We start from the raw sequence: 9,786 nt of genomic DNA on the forward strand, positions 1-9,786 counted from the left end.
ACGGTTATTTTTAGCGCGGGTATGAGGGAGTAGGGAGAGGGTAGGGTGTTGCCTCCAGGTGCAAGAGTCTGATATGCGGGTATAATGTTTTCTTTGTTTTAGGACCTCCTTACTGCCTTGTGGCCTAACAGTACAACAATGCCCATAGTAGTTACATTCATACGAGAAAGAAAACTGGAAACGATCTTTATATTCATCAACAACAGAATGGATAAATGGGGTATGTCCATGTGAGGTAACACCACACTGCAATACAAAGGACAATTACAGCCATGCACAACAACATGAATGAATCTTGAGCAAGATGAGCCAGATACAGCAGGTGCATGCAGCGTTTATGAGTTCATTTATATAATGTCCAAAAATGCAAAACCAATCCATAGAGACAAAAGTCAGGATAGCAGTGATCTCAGCTGACTGGGAAGGGGCACAGGTGGACCTTCTGTGCTGTTGAAATGTTCCCAATTTATTCCGGGTGGTACTACATAGGTGCATGTAAATCTAAGAAATGGGCACGTGTTTTCACATATTTAGTGCATGTTATGTTTAAATTAAAAAATAACATATCTTCACTCTTAGGTTTTAATATTTACTACCCAAAGATTTAGACATGAATACTCATAGCAGCTTTGGTCATAATAATCCCAAACTAAAAATTATCTAAGTGTGAATTAGCAAGTAAGTGGACATTTATATGATGAACTATTACTTAGCAAGAAAAAGAACTGACCTGTTGATAAATGAATAAATGAATACATCTCAAAATCATATGTTAAGTGAAAGAAGGCAGACAAAAACGAGCCACTGCAGATTCCATTTATATAAAGTCCTAGAAAATGTCAACTAATTAATAATGACAGGAAGCTGAGCAGTGATTGGTTGGTGGTCCGGGGTGGGGGGAGGGATGAACTGAGAAAGGGCTTGAGAAAACTGTGTTTGGGAGTTGGAGGGGGATGGAAATGTTCTGTATCTTGATCGTGTCAGTGATTTCCAAGCTGTATTCATCTGAAAAAACACATCACATTGTATCCTTCGAAGGAATGTAGTTTATTTTCCATAAATTATAGCTCAATCAAACTAATGTACATCAAACTGAGAATAATCAACATCTTGGACTTGGCCAAAAAGGCCTAGAGGGCACTAGTTAAATAAACCTCAATTTCTTTCCAGGACTCCACACTCTAAATGCAATTCAAGCTCCTCTGAGCGGATGTGTGAAAGAGAGGGGGACGGACCCACCCACTTAGCTTTGGTATGGAGGAGTGCGGGTGGGCAGCAGAACATCAAAATAGATGGTGGCACTGGGGTAGGGCGCACGAGTGTAGTGCCCCCTCACAGGGTTGCCATGAAAATCAAATGAAAAATGTAGGGAGATGCTAAATAAACTGTACAAAAGTAAAAAGTCCTATTTCTCCCAGAGGTGTCCTCCTTTCTGCGTGTCTACAGTTCTACAATGTCTCTGTGCTTGAAGAAACAAGACTTTCTGCCTCTTCTGGGGCTTTTACTAACACGTCTAAAGGAGTAGTAAAGACATACGAATTCTTTTAACTTAACACTGGTACTTAACGATCCTCTGTTTACCTATTTTCTAAAAAATATTTTTTACTGAGGTCTATTCTACAGAAGCGAGCCGCGCAGGTCTTACAACAGTTCAGTTTGGACACGTGCACGACTCCCACCGCTCTCAGGCGCATCTCCATCACCCCAGAAACGTCCCATGTGCCATGTGCCTCCTGGTCTGTCACACCCTTCAGAGAGAACCAGTGTTCTGATTGCTGTTGCTTTTGGCTGGGCCTGTGCCGCAACTTTGTACCCGTTGGTGTTTGGTTTCTTTCATTCAGCATAGCTTCAGAAATTTCAACCATGTTGTTGTGAATACCATACAGAGCATTAATTTTTTTTTTTTTTTGCATCGGTTCCTTTATATGACTATGCCATGATTTATTTATCTATATTCCTGTTGATGGTCGTTTGGGTTGTTTCTAATTTTTAGTTACTGAGAAAAAAAGCTAAGGAGAGTCTTCCATAGCGTCTTATATAAATAGTTGTAAAAAAACATATGAGGGCTGTCCAGAAAGTATCCAGCCATGTCATGTGCGAAATAGAGACACGTGTGGTTGGATACTTTCTGGACAGCTTGTAAGTCTTCATTTCTTTTGGGTAAAGTACCTAGGAGTGAAATCGCTGGGTCATGGCGAAGACAATGTCTGTTTAACTTTTAAAGAAACTGCCATTTTCCCAAAGTGGATGAGCGTTTACATATTCTTGCCAACAGTTGGTGTTGTCAGACTTTTTTTAGTGTAACCGTGGGTGTATCATAGTATCTTTAGTTCTTTATTTTTTATTATTTTTATCTTCATGAACTGTTGACCCGGTATATACGGTACTGCCCTGGGATATGTTCATGGAGTTACAGGCGAAACTTTATGACTGCTGACATTTTTATGTGAATGGAGTCTCTAAATTTCAGCTTGTTAAAGCAATCTCTTATTCCCTCAAATGTTAACAATTATAGAAGAAGCAGTTTCTAAAGGTGTGATTTCTGGTCAGGCTAATAGGCTAGGCCATGATAAACTGTCAGGAATCAACTATTTATATTCTTACATCTTAGGAATTCTGTTTTCCTGTGAAATGCAGTTAAACATAATACAAATTCTTACTGGCTCTTAATGCCTTGATAGACTATTTGGCCCAGATGTCTAGAATGTCCTCGTGCATCCACAGCCCTTTGTATAATGAAAATTATGTCCTCTGGCCCTGTGTTATTAGGAAAGGAAATTTGCATTTCTGATTTGATTAAGGAAAAATTAGTCATGGAGACTTCCATAATTAATGTCTTTTTGTCTATCTGAAGCTTGAGCAAATGAAACAGGTAGGTATAATTGCCACAGATATTGGGCATGCTTTGCCAGGCCCAATTTATGATTGTGATTAACCTCACCATTATAGTCTTTTAGAAATTTGCTTCCTAGATTGTTGTTTATTTTTATGTGCATAATTTAGCTGAGGCTTTCAAAGCATCGTGTGTGTGCGTGTGTGTGTGTGTGTGTGTGTGTGCGTGAACTTAAAATAGCCAGTGAGCTTCAGAAGGGTTAAAGTTTTCTTTTGCAAACCCTCATGTTCACATTTAGAATTCACACTGAATGAATTCAAGGATTAAAGAAAGAATTGAAAAATGTTTGCTTATTCTGTGGATGTCCTGTTTATGCCCAATTCATAGTGTGCCATTAACTGGCAATGGTCATTACCAGTAAAACCGTACCAAAAAAAAAAAAAAAAAAAAGAGCCAGCTTCCAGCATTCATCTTAATAAATGTCTTTTGTTAGGAGTTTGAGTTTGAATAAAAGTAACATAGAATTATGCATTGGGCATTGAAATTGCATCCAAAGTGCTTGATTATTAAAATAATAAATGAGGTACAGTAGACTGGCACTATCATTCCAGACGACTGTCTCCAGAAAGGCATTCAGCATCTCACTGAGAGGAGCAGGGGATAAGTGGAGCAGGGGAGAAAGTTCTGATGTGCTTTTGTTTCTTTGTAACAGCTTTACTGAGATATAATTGACATACTGGACAACTCATCCATTTAAAGTGTACAATTTAATAGTGTTCATTATATCTGCAGAATTGGTGCAACCATTGCCGCATTAATTTCAGAATATTTTCAGTATCTCAAAGGAAACCCCATATGTTTTGGTAGTCATGCCCCTTCCCCATCATCCCCAGCCCTAGTTAACCATGAATCCATTTTCTGTCTCTTTGAATGTTTATGGATTTTCCTATTCTGGACATTTCATATACATGGACTCATAATATGTAGGCTTTTGTGACTTCGTTCAATTAGCATATTACTGGGGGATTCATTTATATGGTAACATGCATCTGTACCTCATTCTGTTTTATTATTGAGAAATATTCTATCCCGCAGGTATGCAACATTTATCTATTGATCATCCTTAATGAACATTTTTTATTGTGTCTACTTTAGCTATTATAAATAATGCCACTAGAAATATTCATGTAGACCAGTTTGTGACAGATGTTTTCAATTCTCTTGGTTATATATGTAGGAGTAGAATCGTTAGGTCATATAGAAATTCTATGTTTAACTGTTTGAGGAACTGCCAAGTTGTTTTCCAAGCAGCTGCACCATTTTACATTTTTACCAGCTGTGTATCTAAAGTCCACATGCTTGCCAACACCTGTTATTGTCAGTTTCTAAAACAATTTAGTCATTCTAACGCGTGTGGAGTGGTACCTCCTTGTGGTTTTTGAATTGCATTTCCTTGATGGCTAATGATGTTGAGCATCTTTTCTTGTATTTATGGGCCATTTGTATACTATTTTCTATGGAAAAACGTCTATTTAGGCATTAGATACGTTGCTCACTTTTTAATTGTGCAGTCTTATTGAGTGGTAAGAGATTCCTGATATGTTTTCAAGTAATAGCATAAAAGGGGAAAAATGGCATCTCTAAAATGATAATGTACATGCTGATTGAGATGCTTGGAATTACAGAACTTAAAGAGCTGCAAGTTACCATAGAGATCCCCAAGGCAAAGCCTTCCCTTTATAGAACAGGAAACAAATTATTATGAAGATTAAATGGCTTCCTAAGAAGTTACGGCCAGGAGGTCAAAGGATTGGGGCTCATCCCCATGTGATCTTATGTGGAATTTGTTACTCCTGCTGAAGTACTTCATTACCTGGAAATGCAGCAAGACGCTCTGTGTTGCCAAGAATTCTTAGATCTTTGTTTGCCACTTGTCTTTAGCGGTAAGTACAACCTTTCAATTTATTACCGTGAATCATACCAGGTTTCTTCTTCTGGCAGGACTAATGGATAATGAAGTAGAGTAGGACTTCTCAAAACTTGACAGTGCATCAGAATTACTTAGTGAGCTTGCGAAAGCACAATTGTTCCCAGCATACATAAAATGTAATAGTACATAAATATATTTTTAAAAGTATATATGATGCACAGATGCCATTGGCAAAGGCTGAATAATGTGCAGCACTTGCTACATGACTCCAAATAAACAATTATTGACTGGAAATTGAAAAACATAGTTTAATTTGCAATGTTATGGCCTGGTTTTGAAACTTAAATAAATGTGCATCAAAATCACGGAAGGCTTGTTAATGCACATATGACTGGGCCCCACCCCCAGAGTTTCAGATTTAGAAGATCTGGCGGGTGAGGGGGGATCTAATAACTGCATTTCTAACAAGTTCCCAGGTGAAATTGATCCCTGCTGGTCTGGGGACCGCACCAGGAGAACCACTGTACTAGAGGAAAGAAAATATTTCAGTTCCTGGGCCAGGAATCATGCAAGTTTAAATTACAATGCTATATACAAGTGAAAAATCTTTCCAGATATCTTTAACTAATAGTATTTTCCAGTGTACATTCTGGAATACAGACTTGCTTTTTCTCATGCTAACTTGAAAGGGAAAGAATAACAAAAATGCCAGTATTTTTGATTTTCCTAAACACAAACTGAAAAATTTTATACCCTTCAAACCTTAGCCAGTAATTCAGTATATGCAGACTATCTCTGACTTACAATGATTTGACTTAACAACGGTGCTGAAAGTGATAACCCATTCAGTAGAAAGCATACGTTGCGTGCCCATACAACCATTCTGTTTTTCGCTTTCTAGACAATATTTAATTTTGTGAACTATTCAACCTGTTATCTTAAACTGTGGACGAATGTAAGTGCTCTGAGCATGTTTAAAGTAGGCTATGCTAGGCTAAGCTGTGATGTTCAGTAGGTTAGGTGTATTAAAATGCATTTTTGTGTTTTGACTTATGATTTTTTAACTTATGATGGATCTATTGGGACATAATCTCATCATAAGGCAATGAGCATCTGCATATGAAGGCATTTGATGAGGATATTTAGTTTCGCTTGTTGCATAGAACAGTTACCTGCTCTGAAACAAAGCAGCCAGCAAGGGGAAGCCATCGTGATGCAGCGGGGATGCCAACCAAATTTCTCCGAAGAGCTAAGTCCTGGCTGGGGTGCTCGGAGTAGTTACTGTTGATCCTTACATGCCACAAGTCCTCTGCAGGTATTTGTTGAGTGGATGAATGCTTTATCTGCCATGGGTTTTACTTTGGCTCAGTCATGATAACTTTCAAGTTGAAGAACATGCCTGGTAGATTTTAGTTATACTTTTCAGATTTCCATATCAAGGTGAGAGACATAAGCATTTCATTCATGCTTTCTGAGTAAAAAAGCATTCATGAAGGATGAAGCAAAAAAAGGATAACTGATCCAAGGTGAGCTACAGAAAACTTAAAAAATTCTTACAATGTCAAAGCACTAAGGCCATTTTTTTTCTGGAACCAGCATGAAAATTATTTTTCTTTTTGCCATTTCCTCTAATCAGATAAATATAAAGGTACTCAACTGGCTGCTTATCATGGCAACTGAGTGAAAAATTGCATGGGCTTTGGTATCATAGCTGTGTTCACTTTGTTACTTCCAAGCTGGTTGACTACAGCAGACCCTGTGATGAGTTGCTTAGATCCCTATTCAGGACTGAGGAATTTATTTTCCCTACCTGCTATAAGTACTGCAAACTGCATCCAACTGGACATGGTTGGATGCAGTTGGATGCAGTTGGATGCAGTTGACATAGAAATATAAAATTCCAGCCTCCTTACCCTACTTTGGGACAAATCTCTTAAGGGCTATCATGGCTCTAGAGCTCCCCATCAGATCAGCTGAGGCCTTTTGGAACGACCTTAAAGTCCAATTTCTCTCTTGGCTGGTCCCTTGTTCCCTCAGATGTTGATTCTGAGAATACTCCCTAACAAATTTCTGAACACAAATATGCATTTTTTGCATCTGTTTCCAAGAAGCCCATGTGCAACAGTGATCTTTTAGGTCATTTAACTTTATTGACCCTAAAATATTTTCCTATAACAATGTCTATCTTATTAAAGGTCATTATCAAGAACTGAGTTAGATGTGTGTTTGAATGGCCCTAGCACAACTGTCAGACTCAGAACAGATGCCCTGTGATGTTAGGTTTCCTTCCTGTTTTCAGTTAAGTCAGTTCTCCCTAGACTACTCACCTGGTGCAGCCACAAATAACACATCGCATCTGGGATTTGAGAGACTGCGAATCCTTTCAATTGGTTTGTCCAACCTCAGGCAAAATGGGTCCATTCTGGGATAAGTTACAAAGGAAAATGGCTTACAAAATATTTCTTCGCAGCTCGGTAGCCCCAGCTCTGGTTCTCAATGGCTGCTTCTGCACCAGGCTTCCTCTGACTGCCAAGAAAATGCAAGGTAAACATTTTTTAAGTTAGTGGCCTTGTGTTTAAGTCTTCAAGTTGAGAGAACATGACCCTGCTTTGAAAGCCAGTTTTTAAAAGGATATTATTCTTTTCTCTTCAAAAATATCACCCCGCAAGAACACAGTAAAGGGCTTCCCTGTGTAACCTATTGGATCATGTGGTGGGCATGGGCAGCCGGGCCGTATATATGGTAGAGGACAGCTCACTAAAATATGACAAGTCGGTAATCCACATGTTACTAAAGGGAGTAACTATAATTATTCACTTTGACACATTGACTAAAATGATTTTGCATTAGGTTCTAGAGATGTACAGATGATAAAAAATGGTCTTCTGCTTTTAAAAAACTCATCTTCTAGTCCTTCAATGCTGGCTATGTGGGCTTCTTTATGTGTAGGAAGGGGCATCAGAAATAAAACGTCAAGGTGGGTTTTTTTTTTTACCGTAATAGAAAATGATGTAGCAGCGAGGAAGTAGGTAACATAAATTGCTCATTATGCTAATTATCCCCCAACATCCCTCAACCCTTTCTTCCCTTTAGTAATGGACCACTTCTCCCATAATTTTGGCTGGGCATATCACCACCCAGATAGGCACTGCTCAGTGTGGACGCATGACCAAAGGGACATAAGCAGCTACGATGAGTGTGCATTCTGGGTCACAGCTTAAAAAGGAAGCTTTTTACCATCACTGTCTCTTTCTTTTATGCTGCTGTCTGGAAGATGAGCTATGTACAAAGGACAGCCACAGACTGAGAAGGGAGAACACTCATAGGCAGGCATCCATGAGTCCTGAATTGCCCATTACCTCTGGAATATTGCATAAAAGAAATAGATTTCTATCTTATTTAAGTTCCTATGTTTTAGATTCTCTTTGTTATGGTAGCTTAGCCTATGCTCTATATAATTATAATTATCATGTGAGGTATTTGGTAGCATTGCCATTTATAGATGAAATAATTGATTCTGAGATTGATTTTCCCAAGTTAATTTCACTAGCAAGTGGGAAAGCTGAAATTCAAGTCCAGATAATCTATATTCAAGTATAATTCTTTTCTCGCTAGATACTTTTCGGTGGAAAACTAACAAATTTTCTAGCCTAGAAAGTCATAGGCCATGGAAACATGACCAAAGATTCATAAAATCAAGTAAGGATAGTCTGAACAGGTCTTGTTTACAGAATCTTGTGCGTGAGAACTAGGAGGCTTCTTTGAAGGTCACACCAAAAGAATGAAAGTTAGTAGAAAGAAAAATTGTCTAATTTTGCCTAGAAAGTTGAAACAGAGAAATCACTATCCCAAGAAGAAGTGGACAGAGTATAAATGGGCTAAAGATGATTTAAGTTGTTCGTTCGTGATAGACTCAGATTAGGGGAGTTTTGTGGGTATTTGGGTGCACCCTTACCTGGTAACTTTAAGTTTTAAGAAGAACTCTACCTTCCCCACTGATCTTCCCTGTCCCCCCCACCCAGGACTATCTCAGCCAGAAATCTCAGATGGACTGGCTGGCACAGGATGGCAGTCCTTAAATTCTCACACTGGTGCTAACACAGCACACCAAGCTGTGAGCAACTATGTTGCCAACAACTTCAACAAGGAAGAAGCCGACCATATGCTGAGACGTGTCTTCTGTAAGTGCCCTTAAATTCACGGTGGTGAGCAAGCAGGTGCATAGGAACCCACTTCCCAATGTTGTCACAGTTATGGCTTTGGGAGAACATCAGTTCATCTTGGATCCACGATCAGAAGGCCATACATTGTCTTTTGAGTTGGGTCCTTTGGAAGTGGCTCTTGGGCCCTCAGGATGAAAGAGTGACACAAGTTAGTTCTCTGTCTTTGAGAGGAACCATCTTCCTTTGTGTGTGGTCTCAAGTAACCGGCCTCCTTTCCTTTTCTTCCAGCTAGTGTGTTTTGGAGCAACTTATACCACTCCCTCCTGACTCCAGGCCTGTGTTCCCTTTCCCTCTTACCCTGCTTCTTTCTATGTATGCTAAAGTAAAGAATGTTTTGCTGAGCCAAGGACTTCTAAATATTAATCCGTATCAGAATCACCAGGAGGATGATTTCAAGGCTCCACTGTCAGAGTTTCTGATCCAGTAGGTGGTGGATAGAGACTGAGAACTTGCATTCTGAGGAGTTCCCAGCTGAGACTGTTGGTTTGGGGACAACCTTGAGAACTACTATTGTGCGTGTGCATCTATACCTCATATCCACATACACATACACGCACGCGAGTGTGCATACATGATCTTTTTGCTCACTGTAAGAGTTGCTATACAGAATTGCCTCCTCTGTTTATGAGACTGTCAATTTTCTTAGGTTTCATACTTTATATCAGAGTTGGGCAATGTGTCTGATTAAAGAGAAATCTCAGGAATGTTTATTGATTCCCTGTGGTTGTGGACTAAACATGTTCCTCCAAAGTTTGTACGTTAACATCTAATTCCCGGCGTGACAGTATCTGGAGATGAGG

This window comes from Otolemur garnettii, unplaced genomic scaffold (assembly GCF_000181295.1).
Source record: "Otolemur garnettii isolate 467f Iridium unplaced genomic scaffold, OtoGar3 scaffold00032, whole genome shotgun sequence".
In the NCBI taxonomy this organism is placed as follows: domain Eukaryota; kingdom Metazoa; phylum Chordata; class Mammalia; order Primates; family Galagidae; genus Otolemur; species Otolemur garnettii.